Source organism: Protopterus annectens, chromosome 8.part0 (assembly GCF_019279795.1).
Source record: "Protopterus annectens isolate FY-2018-M chromosome 8.part0, PAN1.0, whole genome shotgun sequence".
NCBI classification, from domain to species: Eukaryota; Metazoa; Chordata; order Ceratodontiformes; family Protopteridae; genus Protopterus; species Protopterus annectens.
In genome coordinates, this window is record NC_056741.1 from 720,886,019 (window position 1) to 720,906,508 (window position 20,490).

The window sequence follows — 20,490 nt, forward strand, 5'->3', positions numbered from 1 at the left end:
ACAAACTGTAAGTAGTGCAATTTAATATAATAGTAATTCATTAGACTTCTAAATGGTTTATGTTAGCTGTATATACTGAAACATTTGTTTAATTATTGAAGGGGGGACAAGTGAAATGATGCACAAAGGGTACATATTTCATGTGGTACACAGAGGTGTTCTCATTAAACCTCAGACATGATACACAAATGGACAATTAATAGCTGAGTGGAAATTAGTGTTAAATGTTTTCAACATTACTACTGAGTGTCCTATTTCCTGTGTAGCTGGTACACAGTTTTTTATGTAATTCTAAAGTGTTTAATAAGTATTTTTCATAGCTGAAGCATTTATTCATACTAGATAATGCTGTAGCACAACTTTATTAGTCAGAAGACTCAGATATGTGTTTTATATAGGGAACAGTAGAATAACATAAGTTGAAAAACACATATAATTTCATTAAGATAACTTTTATATTTCTGCATAAAATACAGGCATTAACAGTCTGCTTTATAATTCAGCCTTGTTAGATAATGAATATGAGTGTAAATAGCCAAAATCTATGCAGGCTGTTTCCACAAGCTTCTAGTCTGTGTGAGTGAGAGATTAGATGAGAATTTGTAATCAGTTATAATGTTTTTATAGTATATGTGCTGGAAATGTAAGTAATTTACATAGGCAAAAGGTTACTATAGGTACTGGTTCATAAGCTTTTTACAAAGTGTAATAAGTACACATACTCTGTTATACAATATTATACATATAGGACAAGAGTGTTATTCTGGTTAAATTACAGGTACCTTAAAAAGACATTTACTCATAACACAGAGTTTCTTAATCCCTATAAATATGTCAAGTATTAAGAATGGTCTGAGCATATCTTCAATATGATAGGTAATGTATAAATAAATGTTATGTATACTTAATACTAATTATAATAGATGAATAGTTTTTTAAAGACCTTCTATTTGATAGGTCTTGTTATATATTAACACTGTGTAGTTTTTTTTGGTTTGCTTTCTAGTAATTTAACATCTTCTTAAAAAGTGTAAAATATTTATTTAGAAAACTTCAGTTTATGTACATAGAAGTAGTAGCAACAATATGATTGGTTGTGTTATGGTGTTGTTAGTAAGCAGCTTGTATGAACTTTTCATCAAGCCTGGACTATTTTATTCCATCATGTTGGGAGTTAAAAATGTTTTTAATTCTGAATTTTTCACATCATCCTTATTGTGTTTGTCCATAACAAATTTTTCTTTTGTTAGCATAATGCTTAATGCACTAAATCATTTCATAGTAGTTTCTATACCTATTGTTCCAATAGATGGCAGCATATAAATGCCTTTCATTAAATATAAATGGGTTAAATAACCCTTTAAAGAGGGGTAGTTTAAATAAGTATTTAACTCTACATAAAGCAGAGATTGTTTTTGTACAGGAAACTCATTTATTGACTAAAGATTTAGATTGTTGTTAAAAGATAATTCAGTTTTAATTGGTTCTCAGTTTGGTTCAAAAAGAATAGGTGTTCTTATTCTCTGGAAAAAAAGTCAGGTCTATCTAGAATAGTGGATTCTGACAAGAATGGTATGCTGGGATTGTGGTAATAGAAATTGATAAAAATACCATACCCTTATAAAGACCTATTGGATCCCTGTTGTTGTTGTTGTGTCTTTCGGCTTTTCCCGGTTAGGGGTTGCCACAGCGGAACTCCGGTCCGCTAATGATTGGCAGTTGATTTTTATGTGCTGAGTTGCCAGCCCTAACACACAACCTTCAACGAAGGTACGCCCATTCACTCATGTCTCCACGCAGAAGACGCTCTAGCTGAGAGGCGACAATGCTACCGCAGCACCACCACCGCAGATCTACCTATTGGATCCCTGTGATTGTTCTAAAACAGTTAAGAAATACTTAGATATTATACCACTATAGTCTAAAGGAGAAATGTTGATAGGATACAGTTAAAATCACCAGCTGTCAAAGACACTACAAATGTTAAACAAATCAGGCTATCTTCAGTAGCGAAACATTTAAATCATTGGAGTGTGCGTGTCCTCCCTGTGGTAGTGTGGGTTTCCTCCGGGTGCTCTGGTTTCCTCCCACATCCCAAAGACATGCTGTATGTGGACTGGATACTCCAAATTGGCCCTAGGTGTGAGTGTGTGCATGCGTGTGCCTTCTGTGGAAGGTTGGGTGCTGGGCTGGCACCTCAGCACCGTAAAACTCCACTGCCAATCATGAGTGGACAGGTGATCCACTGTGGCGACCCCTAACCAGGAAAAAGCCGAAAGAAGAAGAAGAAGATTAATACAATGTATACAAGAGATATATCAGATTTAAAACTAGATGGTTCTTTGAAATATACTCACCATTCATTTAGATTTGGGACTCAAAACCAATATTGATAAAGTATTGGTATCCAGTGCATTATACTCCAAAATAGAGGTGGTACTAATAGTTTCATTTTCCTTATCTGACCACAATGCTATTACATTTAAATTAATTATAAGTCCAGACAATTTAATTTCTTGCTAAAGATTCCCAGAGTATATAACTAAACTAAAATGCTTTATCGAATGGTTATTAAGAGAGATAAATCACTTTATTGAATTTAACAATAATGGTGAGGTCACTCATGTCATACTATAGCACACATTAAAAGTTTACTTATGTGGTAAAGTAAAGAATTGGTATATTTTTAAAAGAAAGGAATGGGATAAAAAGTTAAATGCTGTCCAAGCTAAAACTGATAAATTAAAATTAAACCTTAAATCCAATGATAAAACTGCAAGCACACAGTAGAAAAATCTAAATCAGAAATACCTACAAATCTTACATCATAACATTTTAATTAATCTAGAAACAAATAAATTACAGTCATATTCAATAAACCCCAAGAGCCTTCATAGAATAGCTATTAAATCAAAAAGCATGAATAAAATTAACCATATCAAGAAGACTGTTTTTAAAGAAGGGAAAAGACTATGAAAGCTATGGATCTGAAAGATATATTAAATGTTTTAGCAAACATCATAAAGAAATTAATAAAACAAAGTCAAGGCTGAGTAACAGCAACTTATTGGATAGATTTTTCTAAATGAAAACATACACAATCTTCTTCTTTTGGCTTCTCCTGGTTAGGGGTCACCACAGTGGATCAACTGTCCGCTAATGATTGGCAGTGGAGTTTTTATAGTGTTGAGTTGCCAGCCCAGCACCCAACCTTCCATGGAAGGCACACACATGCACACACTCATGCTTAGGTCCAATTTAGAGTATCCAATCCACCTACAGCATGTCTTTGGGATGTGGGAGGAAACTGAAGCACCCGGAGGAAACCCACATGACCACATGGAGGACATGCAGACTCTGCACAGAAGGCACCCCAGCTGAGGATCAAACCAGGGAACCTCTTGCTCTGAGGTGACAACGCTAACCGCTGCACCACCATGGCTGCCTCAAAAGAAAACATAGAGAATAAACTATCAAAATAACAGAAAAGCAAGATTGAAAATTCTTTTTCTTTTAAGGAATTAAAATACCACATTAAAAATATTAAAACTAATATAGCAACAGGTATGGATGGGATAATTTCTGAGCTATATAAACTTTTACCTGATAATATTTTTAAAAAAATTATTAAATGCTTTTGAAGATGTTAAGAGTACATCTAATATCCTCCCATCATAGAGATATTCTTTTATTATACCCATTTTAAAATCAGATAAGGTGCCTGCTGTATGTTCTTCTTATTGATGTACATCACTTTTAAATGTAGACTGCAAAATTGTCATCTCTACATTAGCAAAAATATTAAATCTAATGCTCGTTGGTTTTATAAATGAAGATCAGACTGTGTTTATAGTTAATAGGAAAGTTTAAGATAACATAATAAGATACTTTTCTTTGATTGATATGGCAAACAAAAATAAAAAAAGAGTTATCCATAATAAGCTTAGATATGTCTGAAAAATTATATACTGCCTTCTGTTGGTTTCTTGCTGTTACTTGCATCTACATGCATGCATACCACAGTATATTTAACTATTTATTGTGACCAACTAGTCTTATTACTGTAGTGTACTAAGTACAATAAATACACTGAGACAAACTGCTTTAATTAATACGCATTTACGATTACATTTTCCTTTTGGCTCTATAAGCATGCAATACAGATGCTGTCAGCTCTCTATAGCAAATTCACAAAACTTGTTTATACACACTCATATTTATACCAAAAAGTCTGATATTTTTTCTCAGTCTGATGTATTACAATCTTCCTTTGTATAACACTTTTCTTTGTTCTTCTAATTTATGATTTGTCCTTGATTCTTTTTCAAGTTCGGTGGTCCAAGGAAACTCAGTCTTGCATTATCTGAAACATGGTGTTCCAGCACTATCTAAAACTTGATGTTCTAACTTTATCTTGCTTGATGTTACCTTTCTTTACTTTGTTGATGTCCTTCCAGCTGCCATCTGCGCAGTTATATTTACAGACTTTGTTTCTCAATAACATACTCCTTTACATGGATGCCAATAGCTAATCAAGCTATGCCAGCACACTTACTACTTCCTATTTTTCAGCATTTTATACTATTCCTAAATTACCCCTTTATATTTCATATCATTCTTACAGCTTTTTATTCATGTTAATAATCATGCTAGCAGCAGTTTTGAAAAGACAGTGAATACTATTAATCTTTCAGTCCCCGCTTATTTTATTTTTTTTGAAGAACAGACTAAACTTCAGTTAAAGAAAAGACTGTGTTTGTTTTTTTTAGCATTGCTATTTACAGTATTTACCATGACTTGTTGAATTATTGCAACTCTTTGTAACCTGCAGCATATAAAACAATTCCAAGCTGTCATTATTATTATGACCCCTAAAACTATCAACACAGGATGTATTAACTAATTTAGCAATTTGGTCCCAGATGATGACCATCCTCTAAATATGTTCCACCAATTATGGGCAGTGTCAGCTTCTGTTTTTTGTTTTTTACTATTAACACTGGGTTATTTGAAACCACACATACAAACTGTGGTGCCACTTTAACAAACATTTTGAAATTTGAAGGCAATATTGTCCATTTACACGACATTGTGTTCAATTTACAAATTTAGATACATTAGTACTAAATTGTAATCTGTCTATCGAAGATACTTGTAATGATTTACTTCTCTTGTGGTTGTAACTGTACAATCTGTGAGATATCTTGTTTTACTAGTTTTTATAACAAGCTCTTTTAAATCTGTATTTGGTATATTTAAAACTTGGAAATGTAATATTGAAGTGCAATATTGTTTTTTTTTTTGGTATTGTTGTCCTATCATAGTACAAGTGGATGGCATTTTAACCATTTGATTTGCATGAAATACTGGCCTGTTACCCAAAATGGTAAGTATTTCAACCCATGGTCCTTTTTTCGTATTACTGTGTTGTTTATACAAATAAACAGAGTATTAGTAGAGATTATACCTGTTTTTCCCCTGTTGAGTTTATTTTTATTTTTGTGTTATTGTCTACACACTGTGACATTTTTGCATGATGTCTTTCCTTGTCAGAACTGTTACATTTTTGAGGTAATGTACAGCATCTAATAGAGACAGAGCTGTTTATTGAAATGTTTATGTCAGTCTTTGATTCTTTCTCTAGTTTTATGTATGCCTGACCTTGTTCAGCTAACCATGCTGTTATATTTGTGTTAAATGCTATCCTCCCAAAGGTACATGCTGTATACTTTTTACAACTGAAATTGTCATGTGTTCTATTTTGTGGAGCATTTTCCTAACTAAGTTTTATTCATGAAATATTGTAATTCCCTCTGTTTTGATGTTCAGAATGATGCAAATGAAATGCAGATGTCTGTGTTGAATGCTGCATGCCTTGTCTCGCAGCTGCATTTTTACCTATAGTCCTTGAAACATGTTCCAGATACTGAACATTCAGCTCGTCTCAAGTACTACCAGAATATATGTATGCTAGCAAACAGAAATACATGTATTTAACTAACTATATTATTTCTACATATATTATAGCAACAGATGTATATATGCAATTAACTACCAAATAGATGTGCACATGCATTTATACATTTTAAACATATCTATCACTGTATGCATTCCCGCTGTTTTATTTTAAATACAAAACTGCCTACATCAGTATGTACTTTCTATTCAAGTTATATTGCTATTAACTAGAAACACATTGGGAAATAAAACCTTTAGATGTTATGTGATCCTATCTCGCCTACATTCTGAATGATGGGTTCGGAGCCGATCCACGCTTATGCCAAAGAGCGAAGTCTCTTATTGGCTGAGCTTACTATATCCCAGGATGCACCACTGCCAGTCCCCCAGATCTCGTTTGCCGCTTCCCTGCAAAGACGTGGTCTCGAGCTGGCTGGGCTAAGTAGCTTTTATTAACTACTTTTTCTGTCAGTTTTTTGTGCTTGTATATCACAAAAGCCGTTTTAACGGCTATTGCTGCCTTTGTGTACGTTTGAGTAGTGAAATTTGTTGTGTGTGATTGGGTTGAGTTTGTTTCGGCCCCCCTTTCAACAGGGCCTTTTCGGTCAACCTTTATATCTGAAGCTTTTAGTGTTTAAAGTTCCCGGTTATTACAGCTAAGGTTGTGTTTTACACTGTTACTGTAAACCTTGGGTTTTTTTTTGTCAAGCGAATCTACAGTTGTTAAATTTCCTGTCAGAAATTGTCTAACATCATGTCTCAAACCCCTAGGCCTTCGGGCTTTAAAAAATGTTCTAAATGTGCTTTTAAGATGTCTGTTACTGATGACCATCTACTTTGTGTATACTGTTTAGGGGCAAAGCACTTGCAGGAGTCATGTAGCGTATGTCACGCTTTTTCCTCAAGGGTCCTCCAGGAGAGGAAAAATAAATTGATTCTCAAAGGGTTGATTAAACCCTCTTTTGAAGAAGCCTTGTCTTCCTCTCCGACTCCTGCCAAAAAGAAAAGGGCTTCGGCTCCGACCAGTCCGTCGGATCCGACTGCCAAGAGACCTAGGCAGGCCTCTCCTTCGGCTCCAAAGACTTCGGAGCCGAGGTCGGAACGGTCTGCCTCGATGCCCAGTATCGACTCCTCGGAGCCGATGGCTGGGGCATCGAGGCGGGTCACCTTCGCCGGCTCCACTGCTCTCGGAGCCGACAAGGGTCGCCCTCAGACACTTCCTCCTCGGCCGAAGTCTACCTCGGCACCGATGGAATCTGGTGTGTGTTTCCTCGGCGCCGATTCTCATCGAGTCGCCGAGCCGGGTCCCCTAGTCCCTTGGGGCCGAGGGAGAGGTCTTCGAACCCGTTTTGTTTCCTCTCGGTCTTCGAGAATGTCGGATTCTGATATAGACAGGGTGCTCCAAAGACTTTTCCAGTCCCCAGTCTACCATAAATTTGTTTCGTTCCGACCCAGTTGGCCTCGGAGCCGATGATCAAGACCCACCCTATTGCCATTCCTCCTCCGACTACTACGGCTCCGTCAGAGCAGGTGCTCTTGGATCCGGTGGACATCTCAGGGTCGGCTCCGACCCTTACTCCAACCCGGGCCCTCGGGTCCGAGTTTGGGACTTCTTCGGCTGGACCCGAGGGTGATGTTTGGGACCTATGCTTTCGGTTCGAGCCTCCCTCTCGGTGCTTCGCTACGGGACTTCCGTCTGCCATCATGGCCCGAGACCGGACACTCCCAGGATTCTGGGGTCCGGCTTTCAGGGCCATGAGGAGTGCCTTGGCCAAATCCTCTTCGCCATCTCTCGGTTTTACCAGCACCTTCCTGGGCGTGGAGACTGGGTCTTTGGCAGTTCCCCTGTCCGTAGCCAGCGGAGCCCGAGGCCTGAGGTTACCCCAGTGGGGTTCCCTCCTCCTGAGGGTTCTTGGAGTTGTCTTCAGAGGAACCCCAAGGAAGAGATCGTGCAAGAGGAAGCACGTGGACTCCCCGAGTCTATTACATCGGACACTGATATGGATGATGCGGAGGGGTCCCTAAGTCGCCTCGGATGATGTCTCTTTGCAGACATCTTAGAGATCCTCAAACAACGAGGCGGCTGGATGTCCAAACCCCTCTGCGGACGAATCAGTGCTCCTCAAGGCCTTTGGGGCTCAGCCCTCCGCCTCCTGGGTGTCTCCGCCTTGACGAGCTTCTGGATTTAGTTTGTCAAGGCGGAACACCCGGATACCGTGGAACCAGTCCCTTCGTCCAAACAAATTCTTATCTGCTCCTCCCGAGAAGGAGTTCCTTACTAAAGGCGTGGCTGTAGATGCCATGGTGGTGGCATCTGCTACACAACAGGACGTGGCAGAGGCTTCAACGTCCATCCATCCTCCTAATAAGGAGTCTAGGAGTATGGATAGGTACGGGAAGCGCACCCTGACTTCAGCGGCCTTTACCTTAAGGTCTCTGAATTATTTGGCACATTTTACCAGGCTTCAGAGGGATCTGGTCAAGGAGTTGTCAGACTCCCTCTCGGGTAACCTACCTGAGCAGCTAGCCCAGTCCGTTAGCTCTCAGTTGGCTATCCTTACGTCAATTGCTAACTCGTCCATGAGGCTCATTTCCTATGCGGCCGAAGGGCGGTAGAGCGCAGGCACAGGCGTGGCTCTACGGAGACAAGCCTGGCTCCGCTTGTGTCAGTTTGCGGAGGCCTTCAAGTCTTCCTTCGCCGACGCTCCCTTTGATGGGTCCTCATTGTTTGGACCCAAGGTGAAAGACACCCTTACCCGCTGTGAGCAAGAGGGAAAAACGTTATCTGCCGTAGGGGCCCGTTATTCCACTCCCTTCGGCCTTACCCCAAGGCCAAAGGAGGGGAAAATGTGGTTCCGCAAATCTCGCAAGTTTTTCTCCCAACAGCAGGAAGATTCCCGTCCAGAGGCAGAGGGCGGGAAATTTTTCAGGGAGACGCCGTCCCAGAGGCGGCAGAGGGCCCCGCAATTCTGGAGACCGCGAGTCCTTTCGTGGCTCTTCAGCCTCCCACACGACATGAGGGATTGCCCGGCTGTGCTGCTCGAGCCAGTCGGGTGTCGTTGCCAAGCACCTAAAAGCCTGGGAGTCAATCACTCAGGACAGATGGGTGCTTCGGATCATTGCCGGAGGTTACACCATCCCATTCACATTCTCCCCCACCGTCCAAAAGAATCCCGGACCCACCACCCAGTCAAAGGGAAATGGCAGCCGCAGAAGCTTTAAAGCTGCTAGAAAAGGAGTCATCCAACCGGTCCCCACAGACCAGATCGGATCAGGAAATTACTCCAGGTTCTTTTAGTGCCAAAAAGACAGGGGACCTGAGACCAATATTGGATCTCAGCAGACTGAACCAATCCGTCACGAAATCCAAATTCAATGGTCACGTTACAATCCATTCTCCCATTGTTGGAGAAGGATGTTTGGATGTGCTCCATAGACCTCAAGGACGCCTATTATCACATACCGATACATCAGGCGTCCAGAAGGTATCTGCGCTTCAGCCTGGGAGTCAGTCATTACCAATTTTGCGCTCTGCCCTTTGGTCTCACCACAGGGTGTTCACCAAGTGTTTGGCAGTAGTGACGGCTCACCTGAGAAGTCTTGGATTCCAAGTGTTTCCCTATCTGGACGACTGGCTCCTGACTGCCACCACCAGGCATCTACTAATGGACAACCTCAAAGCCACCATCTCCTGGGTGTTACCCTGGGGATTACATTCAATTGGTCAAAGTCTGTCTTGCTGCCCTCTCAACGCATAAAGTTCATAGGAGCAGAGATAGACTCAAGATTGATGCGCTTTCTTCCTGCCGAAAGGATCCAAACTTTACAGGGCCAAGTTCAAGCTCTGATCTCGAGATCCAAAGCCCCAGCCAGGATGGTCCTACAGGTTCTAGGCTCAATGTCTGCCACGGTACTTTTAGTTCCTCTAGCAAGGTTACACATGAGGATTCTTCAGTGGCTCTTGTCAACTCAATGGTCCTTTCAGGATCTTCCCTCAATCACCACATCATGATTACGGAAGTATGCAAAGGGACCTTCGCTGGTGGCTTCAAACATCCAACTTGGATCAGGAAAACCCTTTGTTCTCCCTCCAGTGGTTACCCTGACGACAGATGCCTCCCAGATAGGGTGGGGGCATTGTCTGGGCAGGCTAGTTCAGGGCTCCTGGCTTCGGATCTAAGCTCTTCTCCACATCAACGTGTTGGAAATGAGGGCTGTACTTCTATCCCTGCAGGCCTTACACAAGTTTCTTCCTCAGGGCATCATCGCCATCCACACAGACAACATGTCGGTGGTTTGGTATCTGAACAAACAAGGAGGGACCAGATCGTATCCCCTTTGCAGAGAGGCCATGAGAGTGTGGGAATGGGCTGTAGCTACCAACCGCCTCTTGGTAGCGACCCACATCCCGGAAAGTCAAATATATTGGCGGACAAATTAAGCAGGACAATTCTCTCTCCTCACGAATGGTCTCTAAACCGCACAGTAGCAGCCCAGGTTTTCAAGAGATGTGGCGCCATGCTGCGACCTATTTGCAACTCCAGAAAACACCAAGTGCCAAGGGTTCTTCTCCTTGATTCCACAACAGGAAGTACCAGCCATGAATGCTCTAGCACAACCATAGCCAACAGGGCTACTTTATGCCTTTCCTCCAATACCACTCCTTCCCAAAGTTATTCAAAAGCTTCTCAACTAGGGTCTTCAATGATTCTGATTGCCCCATACTGGCCTCGTCAGATATGGTTTCCTTACCTAAAAAGCATGTAGTGGAAGATCCGTGGACCTTAGACCTGATCCCAGATTTGCTAATCCATCAGTCGGGACATTGGCATCAGTCCCTTCAATCTCTGAAATTGACAGCTTGGCTCCTCCACTTCCAACCTTAGTTAGAAGTCACACACTAGACCGAAGTTGTTCACATTTTATCTTCCCACAAACCCACCACTAACAAATTGTACCTCAGTAAGTGGAAGAGGTTTGCTATCTGGGCTCAACTCAAGGGCTTAGACCCTATCACTGCTCCTGTCCCAGAGGTTTTGAAATTCTTAACATCCTTGTTTAATCAGGGATCTTCTGTCTCAACTATTAAAGTCCAACTAGCTTCTATCTCGAAATTCCATGAATCCACGGATCCTCCGTTGATGAGCAGCAGACTATGCAAAACGTTCATTAAAGGTGCCAGTCTGTTAAGACCACCAGTTTTTCATCCTGCACCTCCGTGGGATCTTGATTTGGTGCTTCGTGCATTAACATCTCCCCCTTTTGAACCGGCTGCTACATGTGAATTAAAATATCTGTCTTGGAAAACGGCATTCTTAGTGGCTATTACCTCTGCAAGAAGAGTCTCAGAGCTTCAAGCCCTGTCTATTAAACCACCGTATTTGATTTTCCACAAAGATAGAGTATCACTCAGGCCTAATCCATCCTTTGTTCCAAAGGTCTGCTCTAGTTTCTGTCTTCAACAATCTCTAGAACTACCAGTTTTCTTTCCGAAATTCTCTAATGAAGCAGAATACACTCTCCATAAATTGGATGTTCACAGGCAATTACGTTTTTATTTAGACAGGACTCAGCAACTTCGTAAGTCAGACCAGTTGTTTGTGTCCTTCTCAGATAATAAATTGGGCCAAACCATCACGAAAGCTACAATCTCAAAATGGATCAGAGATTGCATAACTCAGGCCTATTCTTCTTGAATAAACATCTTACATCATCTATCAAAGCTCATTCTACCAGAGCTATGGCTACTTCTATAGCCTTTCATTCCAAGCTCGCTATATCGAAATTTGTGCTGCTACTTGGTCCAACCCTTTCATTTCCCACTACAAATTGGATGTGGCATCTAAAGGACGAGCATCATTTGGTTCCACGGTACTCAGGAGTGTTTTCCAGTGAGCCACCCAGGATTCAGGTGCTAGGACGCTGTCCCATCATTCAGAATGTAAGATAGGATCACATAACATCTTTTAGTTATGTACTCACCATAACTTCAGATGTTTGGGATCCATCACATTCCTGATACCCGCCTTCCCCCTGCCTTGCAGATCAGAAGAGATGGAACGGTTTTGAGCTCCACTGTTTTTATCTTGTTTCATCTGACGATGTTATATAAGCAGGGTATGCATGTGTGCATGTATGACAAACTAGATCTGGGGACTGGCAGTGGTGCATCCTGGGATATAGTAAGCTCAGCCAATAAGAGACTTCGCTCTTTGGCATAACCCATCATTCAGAATGTAGGCGAGATGGATCCCAAACATCTGAAGTTATGGTGAGTACATAACTAAAAGTTTTCCTTTGATACAGAAAGTTAACACAGTTTTATATTGTCAACACAGTGATGACAACCATTACTATTAGAACTGAATTAATCTAAATATGACTCTATACAGTGATGTTCTATACAGTAATTTATTGACAATGCTTGAGGATGTTATTGCAAAGGCATTGCAGTCTTGTTTTTTGAAAAAAACACATATGTCACAAATGTCAAGCTTTGACTTGTTACTCTATTTACATAGATAAACAATTTACTATATACTGTACAGAATACACTTGCTTGTACAGATTGTTTTTGCATTTGTATATACATGGCTGTAATGTACACTCAGTCCAGTTTTCAAACATAGCATTAAATTGAAGCCTGCTAATTACATTACTTGAAACATTAAAATGTATTTTTGGTATTAACACTTTGTACTTTTATTTTAGTACCTTTTGCAGTACTGTTTACACAGTTAGTGTAAAACTGAAAGCATGCCCTTCCCCCTGTCATATACATCATTTTATTGCAGTATTGTTTGTTTGCTTTATGCTGTGAGAATTGAATGTATTCTTGCCCTTTTGGCTGTTACCTAGACTGTGATACTTTGGTCTTACACATTTGCCTTTTGATTTGATCATTTTTTGGCCATTTTCAAAAACAGAAAATATTTTATAAAGGTTTTGCTGTTGCCTATACTGTCAAAGTTGTAATAGGAATCACTTTTACCCATTTTGAAAAGACATTTACCGTTACTAGTAGCTATTTGTACCCTCCCTTTTTGTAAAGGGACCTGCATAATTTAACTGCATACTATAGCCCATGTACTGACTGTACTCCTAGTATTTACTTGCAAACAGATTAATGACATGTATGCACAAATGTGACATCTTATTGCAATTACCAGACAGGATTTTTGTAGGCTTTTGTGCTGTTTGCTTAATGCTGTATGTGAATACTTAACAATAATGTTTTAGAAAAACATAAGCCATTTGGCCTGGTGACCAGTCTTGTTTCCTTGATTTTATAAATTTCAGTACCAGTAACCTTTTATGTTATGCAACATTCCTTGAAACTACCTATTCCAGCCTGGAAAGATTTGAGCTTGCATACATTTTTTTTTCTGCGCATTCCAGATGCTTAACTCATAACTCCTTTAGCACTTACTCGTACCTTCAGTCATTTGTTAATATACTTGCAACTTGATATTAGAACGCAGTTGTAATAAACATTAACTTGCCTAACTATGCATAATATTGCTTTTGACTACTGTTTTTGCTGGAGTCTGTGCTATTTTTTATGCTATTATACAATGACAAAATATTGTAAGAAACAAAAGAGATGTTGGCTTAACTAACACATGCTTAAAACAAATATATTTACATGATTTGCATTTGCTGTTGTGTGTCTTTTGCTGCACTTTAGGTGAAAAGAAAATGCATGCATGTCAGTCTTGTGATGTCATGTCTTTACTGTGTTTAGCTACTCTCATTTGATTTTTACGTCCTAGAACTGTTTTGTTATTTGAAATGGTTTGAAAATCACTATTTAAGTGCCTTGCTTTAACTGAATAAAAGTTTGTGCTGTGTATGCTTAACCATTTTCTAAAGGTAGAGTAGTACGCCGTAAATTATTTTCTATTAGCGTAGTTAACTGCTGTTGCTGTAACTCTTTACTAACCAGATTATATTTGTCAGTATTGTGTTCTGCTGACTTTAAAGCTCTTATGCACTTCTGAAAAAGTGTTTGTATATGTTGTCTGAACTTTCTGAACTCACTCTGTGTCTTAAAAGTTTATTAAATCTTTTTGTCAGTTCACCATGAACCTCGTCTCTGTTTTTATCTGTTTTGTAATGTGCAGTGGTTTATGCCACTTTTGTCCAGCAAGATGTACAGAAGATTTTGTAAATAACTGACTTGACTGATATTGTAACTCTGAAATTAACATTTTACATGTAGTGACAGGACATAATGTATCTGGTTGTTTACCATTACTTTTATGACATTGCACACAGAAAGCAGTTTCATATGTTTACTGTCATACCAGTGATGCTGCAGTTTAAGATACCAGTCAAATGAAATGCATTTACATAAAGCATTGGCATCAACTTTACCTAGTAAAGCACTACCTGTGCTACAGTTATGTTTATATCAATCTTTAAATTTTGACCATACATGTGCTGGACTATTATTACTGTCTACCTGAAATGCAGTCTTACACTGTACACTTTTGTGTTTTATGGCATCCATGCTGTAGAATGAGAAACAAAAACAAACTACCACTTTTTGTGTGGAAGGTGGCCAAGTCTTTGGTCAAGAAAGCGTGCAAGTTCCTCGTTGATTGTCCCAAATGTTGGTCAAACACAGCTGGCAGATTGAGCGGTGTGAATGCACAGGACCTGTGGAACTTGCAGAGATGCACTGTTCTGCTACCGGATACCGTGTATAAGAAGGAGGCAAATGTTTGCACTGCAACTGGACGTACTAACTGAATAAAATGAAAAAGAAGCTGTAGTTGTCACAATAAGAAACCATTTGGTCTGTCAACTGTGGCTCGCCATTGAAGAATTATATACTGCCTTCTGTTGGTTGCTTGTTGTTACTTGCATTTACATGCATGTATACCACAGTATATTTAACTATTTATTGTGACCAGCTAGTCTTATTACAGTATTGTACTAAGTACAATAAATACACTAAGACAAACTGCTTCAATTAATATGCATTTACTATTACATTTTCCTTCGGATCTACAAGCATACAACACAGGTGCTGTCAACTCTCTATGGCAAATTCCAAAAGCTTGTTTATACACACTCATATTTATACCAAAAAGTCTGATATTTTTTCTCAGTCTGATGTATTACAATCTTCCTTTGTATAACACTTTTCTTTGTTCTTCTAATTTATGATTTGTCCTTGATTCTTTTTCATGTTCTGTGGTCCAAGGAAACTCAGTCTTGCATTATCTGAAATGTGGTGTTTCAGCACTATCTGAAACTTGATGTTCTAACTTTATCTTGCTTGATGTTATATCTCTTTACTTCATTGATGTCCTTCCAGCTGCCATCTGCTCAGTTATTTTTACAGACTTTGTTTCTCAATAACATAATCCTTAGCATGGATGCTAATATCTAATCAGGCTATGCCAGCACAATTACTGCTTCCTATTTTTCAGCATTTTATACTATTCCTAAATTAACTCTTTATGTTTCATATCATTCTTGCAGCTTTTTATTCAAGCTAATAATCATGCTAGCAACAGTTTTGAAAAGACAGTGAATGCTATTATTCTTTCAATGGTTAAAGCTTTTGATTCTGTGAATTGGTCATATTTGTTCAGAGTACTAAATGAATATAACTTTTCCAATGATTTCATAAAGTTCATTAAAAAGCTTTATGATAACTCAATTTCGTTTGTCAAAATAGGCTCCTTTTTATCTAGCCCCTTTGATATCTTAAGAGCTACCAAAGAGGGATGCCCTTTATCCCCGTTGTTGTTTGTACATAACATACAGCCATTTGCTAACTATATAAGATCTAACATAAACATTAATGGTTTTAAAATAAATGAAAAATTTTCTTCTAAAATTCAACTTTTTGCTGATGACATTCTGCTCACTGCTGGCAATAATGAACTCTCACTGGATCATAAAGTTATCTCTATGGACTATTTTGAAAAGATTCCAGGTCTGAAATCTCATCACAATACAACAAAAACCTTGCTTATAAAGAAAGGGATAACCAGTAAGTTAAACTCATAGAAAGAAATTGGCTGGGACAATTTGCAGTTAAAATACTTAGGAATTACTATTGAGACTAATAATAAAAAGTTAATTTTTGTTAACTACCAAAACTTAATTGATACAGTATGCAATTTAACAAACAATTGGAATAAATTATTTTTCACATTTGAGAATAGACTTATGTTGATCAAAATAATAATCTTACCAAAAATCTTATTCTTTAGTCAGTCATTAATTCTTCCCCCTCTAAAAAGTTTTAAAAAATAAACTTTATTTTACTAAAATTCTTATGGTGTCCCAAAAAAGCAGGAATGTCCTTAGACATCAAAAGTTGGAAAGAAAGAGGCATTGGTTTCCCCAATAGTGACTTATATTCTAAATCTGTAATTATTAAAGTAATACTCCAGTAGCTTGACTCCTCTTATGCTTCCTGTGGGAAATCAATACATGAGAATATACTAAGAAATAATAATAAATGTATAATAGAAACGTTTACAAATTTGGACAGCAATACCTTTTTGAGTTTCTAAAAGACTATATATTAAATGAAAAACACAAGTTTACTCTCTACCCTTTCATAAATCAAGTTCTATTAATATTCAAGAGATTTATGAATTCAAATTATCTAATCAAAGATCTACTACTAATATTACTTCCTATAGCTTTCACAAATGGATGCTTAATATCTTTTAAAACAAGGAAAATATTTGACTTAAAGAATAGTAATTTATTTTTATTGGCATCTATTCCTGAATGGGAACAAAATACACTCAGCTGATTATCTGATTGCTAGACAGACTGGAAAGTAGTAGATGATTAGCTATACAAACATGTAAGGAATATATTCAGGACTAAATTAAAATAGCATTAGACATACAAACTAAAACTATTCCATAAATCCTAGATTTCTTTTCTAATATAGATAATAATCTCTCTAAATGTAAGTCATACTTGTCAATCATATACAATATTTTTAGAACAGAATTTGTTCCCCCAGAATTGTCATACTGGAATTACTTGACAAAAATAAAGAAGATTTTTCTGAGAAAGGTAAGAAACTGAAGAATTTTCTGAGAAAAGTAAGAAACTATCCTTAAAACCTGTAGGAAAATCAATGTCCTCTCTATACTGGAAGATTTATAAGTGAAAACATGAGATCTAAAATGTAACTCATCAATACATAGCCTGGCAGAAATATAATGATCTATTATTAAAGTACTAATGGTTTTGTGTATATAATTCTTGTTATGGACTTTTGTATATAGTTTTGTTTTATTTTGTTTCAATTTGTTGAATTATTATTGGAATACTGTATGTAAAATCAAATAAAATCTTAAAAAAAAAGAAACTGCTGCTATGCAGAACAATTTATTTTGAATTGTGTAACAAAAGAACCTAGGCATTTAGAACTTCTGAGATTCCATTGGTACCCTAATCAGAATACATTGCACTGTCTCAGTGCATAAACCATATGCCTTCTGATAACTTTGATCGTGCGGTGCATCGATGTGTGCTATGTTTCCCTCAAACAGAATTCTGAAGGCATTCCATAATATAAAAACAAAAAATGGCTTCTACTTAGGCATCACTGCAACCAGAATGAAATTTGTTTTCATTACTCATAATAAGTTCTCTTGGCCATGAAAAACTTGAATTTGCATGAAATAAAGCAGTGGTCTGATGTTCATAATTTATAGCCAGCAATACAGTCAATATCCTCAAGGGTTCAGCTAACCTAGACAACATCAAGGATCCAAATTTTCCTTGCTGCAGGTACAGCATAAACTCTGCATATCACCACCCAGCCTTAATGGTCCAAACCAATGGCAAATCTAACTCTGCCTAAAACCTATTAAGACTTGCCTGTCTCCTCCTTCTATAATCTTCATCATATTGCAGCCCACTCCTGACATGGCCTAGCTGAACTCATTAACCTAATCTGATAAAAGAACGTTCATGTATTTGCTGCTCTGCTCCATGTAGATTCATTTCTATTAGAATTATGAATGGCAAAACCCATTTGCTAATCTTTCTAGGTCCACCTTGGCAAATCTTTTCAATGCCATCACTCTTTTACCTTAGTCTGTTCAATAAAATACATCAACATATTCACATTTTTAAATCTATTTTATTTTTTCTATTAAAATAAAAACAAAATTCTTAGCAAAAAGGATGGAACTAACTCTATCCTCTTCCTCCTTTGCTCGAGTGATCTATTCCCTCTTCTCCTCTTATGGGGTGCACTGATCCTCTTACTGGTAGATGACTCAACTCCTTGTGCTACAAGATCCTACTAATTAGTTTATATATTTTTTCCAATATAATAATTTCAGCCCCTTACATCACTGCAAACCCTTCTGTCAAATATCCACCCATTATGAAACTGCCACTTCCTTTTCCACCCAGCATTTGTTTGTACAGCTTTTTGTTTCCACCCATTCTTGTCCTGCAAAGCTTGTGCTTAGAAAATTGTTTCTTCTTTAACTGACCTCATATATGCTGATGCTTAACAGCCTTTTCTTTTTTGCTCTTACCAGGTACCTTTTTCCTCTCCCTAAATTAGTATTTTGGCTAGGCTTTGATCAAGGTTGAAATTCTTCTGGAGATATGCTCTCAATCATTTTCCCAGCTGTTACTAATTGCCGCAGATGAAGTCAGACTGATGCTACTTTCTTACTCTACTCCCATCCCAACTAGGAACCGTCTCCTTCCAAACATTTGTATGAGCCATTTCCATATGGTATGGGGAGAATTTTCTGGTTCCACTATTTTTCTCAATGGTCTGGCTTGCTGTGATTTCAAATAAAATACCACTGTCCCTACATATCCTTCTATAAACTTTTATACTACTGCCAACCTTTTGACAGGAGCAACACTTGCAGCTGAACTTCAAATGTTTGACACATTCTGGAACGACAGATAAAAACAATAATGTTCTACACTCCTTGTATGTCATTTGCCCAAACAGTATAACAATAACTGTATTAGGCAGCAACAAGGGAATTTATCACAAAGGTAAAAGATAAATTTCTACTACAGTTTAAACTACACCATATATTCTAAAAAAAAAAAATATATATATATATATATATATATATATATATATATATATATATATACACACACACACACACACACACACACACACACACACACACATATGATTTGCTCTGAGATACTGTACAATGGCACCTCCTATAATGAGCAAACAGATATTACCAATATACTGGCCGGCAGATTCAGTGCCAACTTTACCCCTCCCCCCCTAAAGGGACCAGTCACAATACCAGTAGATTGCCAGCCACCCAGTATTACTGCTGCACACATTAAAACAGCATTGTCCAAGGCCAAGAATACAGCTTCTATGGGACCTGACAATATCCCTGGCTGTGTTCTGCATGAACTACACAGTGAACTGGTACAGCCTCACCTCAGGCTTTGTCCCTACCGAATGATGAACTGCTACAGTCATCCTTCTCCACAAAGGAGAAGTGACTACAGACCCTGGGAACTATCGCCCCATTAGCCTGATGACTCTGATATGCAAAGTTATGGAATGCATCATCATGGACCTAATAAACAAGGATATAGGGGAATCTCCAAATTCTGGATCCCACACAGTTTGGTTTTGTGAAGGGTAGATCATGCCTGCTCAACTTGGTCAACTTCTTTGAGTCAGTCACCAGGGCTGTCGATGAAGGCAAGGTGGTTCATACAGCCTACCTTGATCTGGCCAAGGTCTTCGACACCATTACCCTCTCAGAAATCATAGAAAAACTCACTAAGCTAGGCATCAAGCCCTATATCATTAGGTGGGTTGCAAACTGGCTCACAGGTAGAACCTCAGTGTGAAAGTAGCTGACTCCAAGTCAGACGGTTGACCAGTCACGAGTGGAATCCCACAGGGTTCGGTCCTGGGTCCTCCCCTGTTTGGTATCTACTTCTCTGAAGTCCAGGCCAACATGAAGGGACTCTGGCTGACAAAGTTCACAGATGATTGCAAGTTGGGAGCTATTATTAACTCCCCAAGTGATGCTGACATTCTACAGAAAAGCCTGAGACCAACGACTGGTGTCAGAACCATGGCTTTAAGCTCAATATCAAAAAATGTGTCGTCATCCCCTTTGGAAAAAACCCGGTTCCCATGAATTACCACATCAATGGTAGTCCACTGAACGTAGAAGGTATTATAAGAGATCTGGGAACACAGGTTGACAGCAACCTCTATTTTGACCACTACATTGCCACTGTGGTCAGAAAGTCCTTCTATGCTGCACATCTCATTACTAAAGGTTTTGCATCCAGGAAGAAAGAGGTCATTGTCTCCATATACTTTTCCCTCATTAGGCCAATCATTGAGTACAATGCCCCATTTGGCATGTACCTCACTAAACACCTGCAACAACTGGAGAGGCCGCAAAAGTACCTCACAAAGAGGATCCTAGGCCTTAAACATTTGTCATGGACGGACTCAAAAAACTCAACTATTCTCTGTCTCATATCGCCTACTTAGAGGCGATCTCT

The 20,490-nt window shown here is 38.6% G+C and overlaps 1 protein-coding gene across 1 annotated transcript in view; it reads left to right on the plus strand.

Annotated features, from left to right (window-relative positions):
* The window catches only part of IRAK1 (interleukin 1 receptor associated kinase 1), a 1,465,691-nt gene that overhangs the window by 36,222 nt on the left and 1,408,979 nt on the right, over positions 1-20,490 (plus strand). The window lies entirely within an intron of this gene.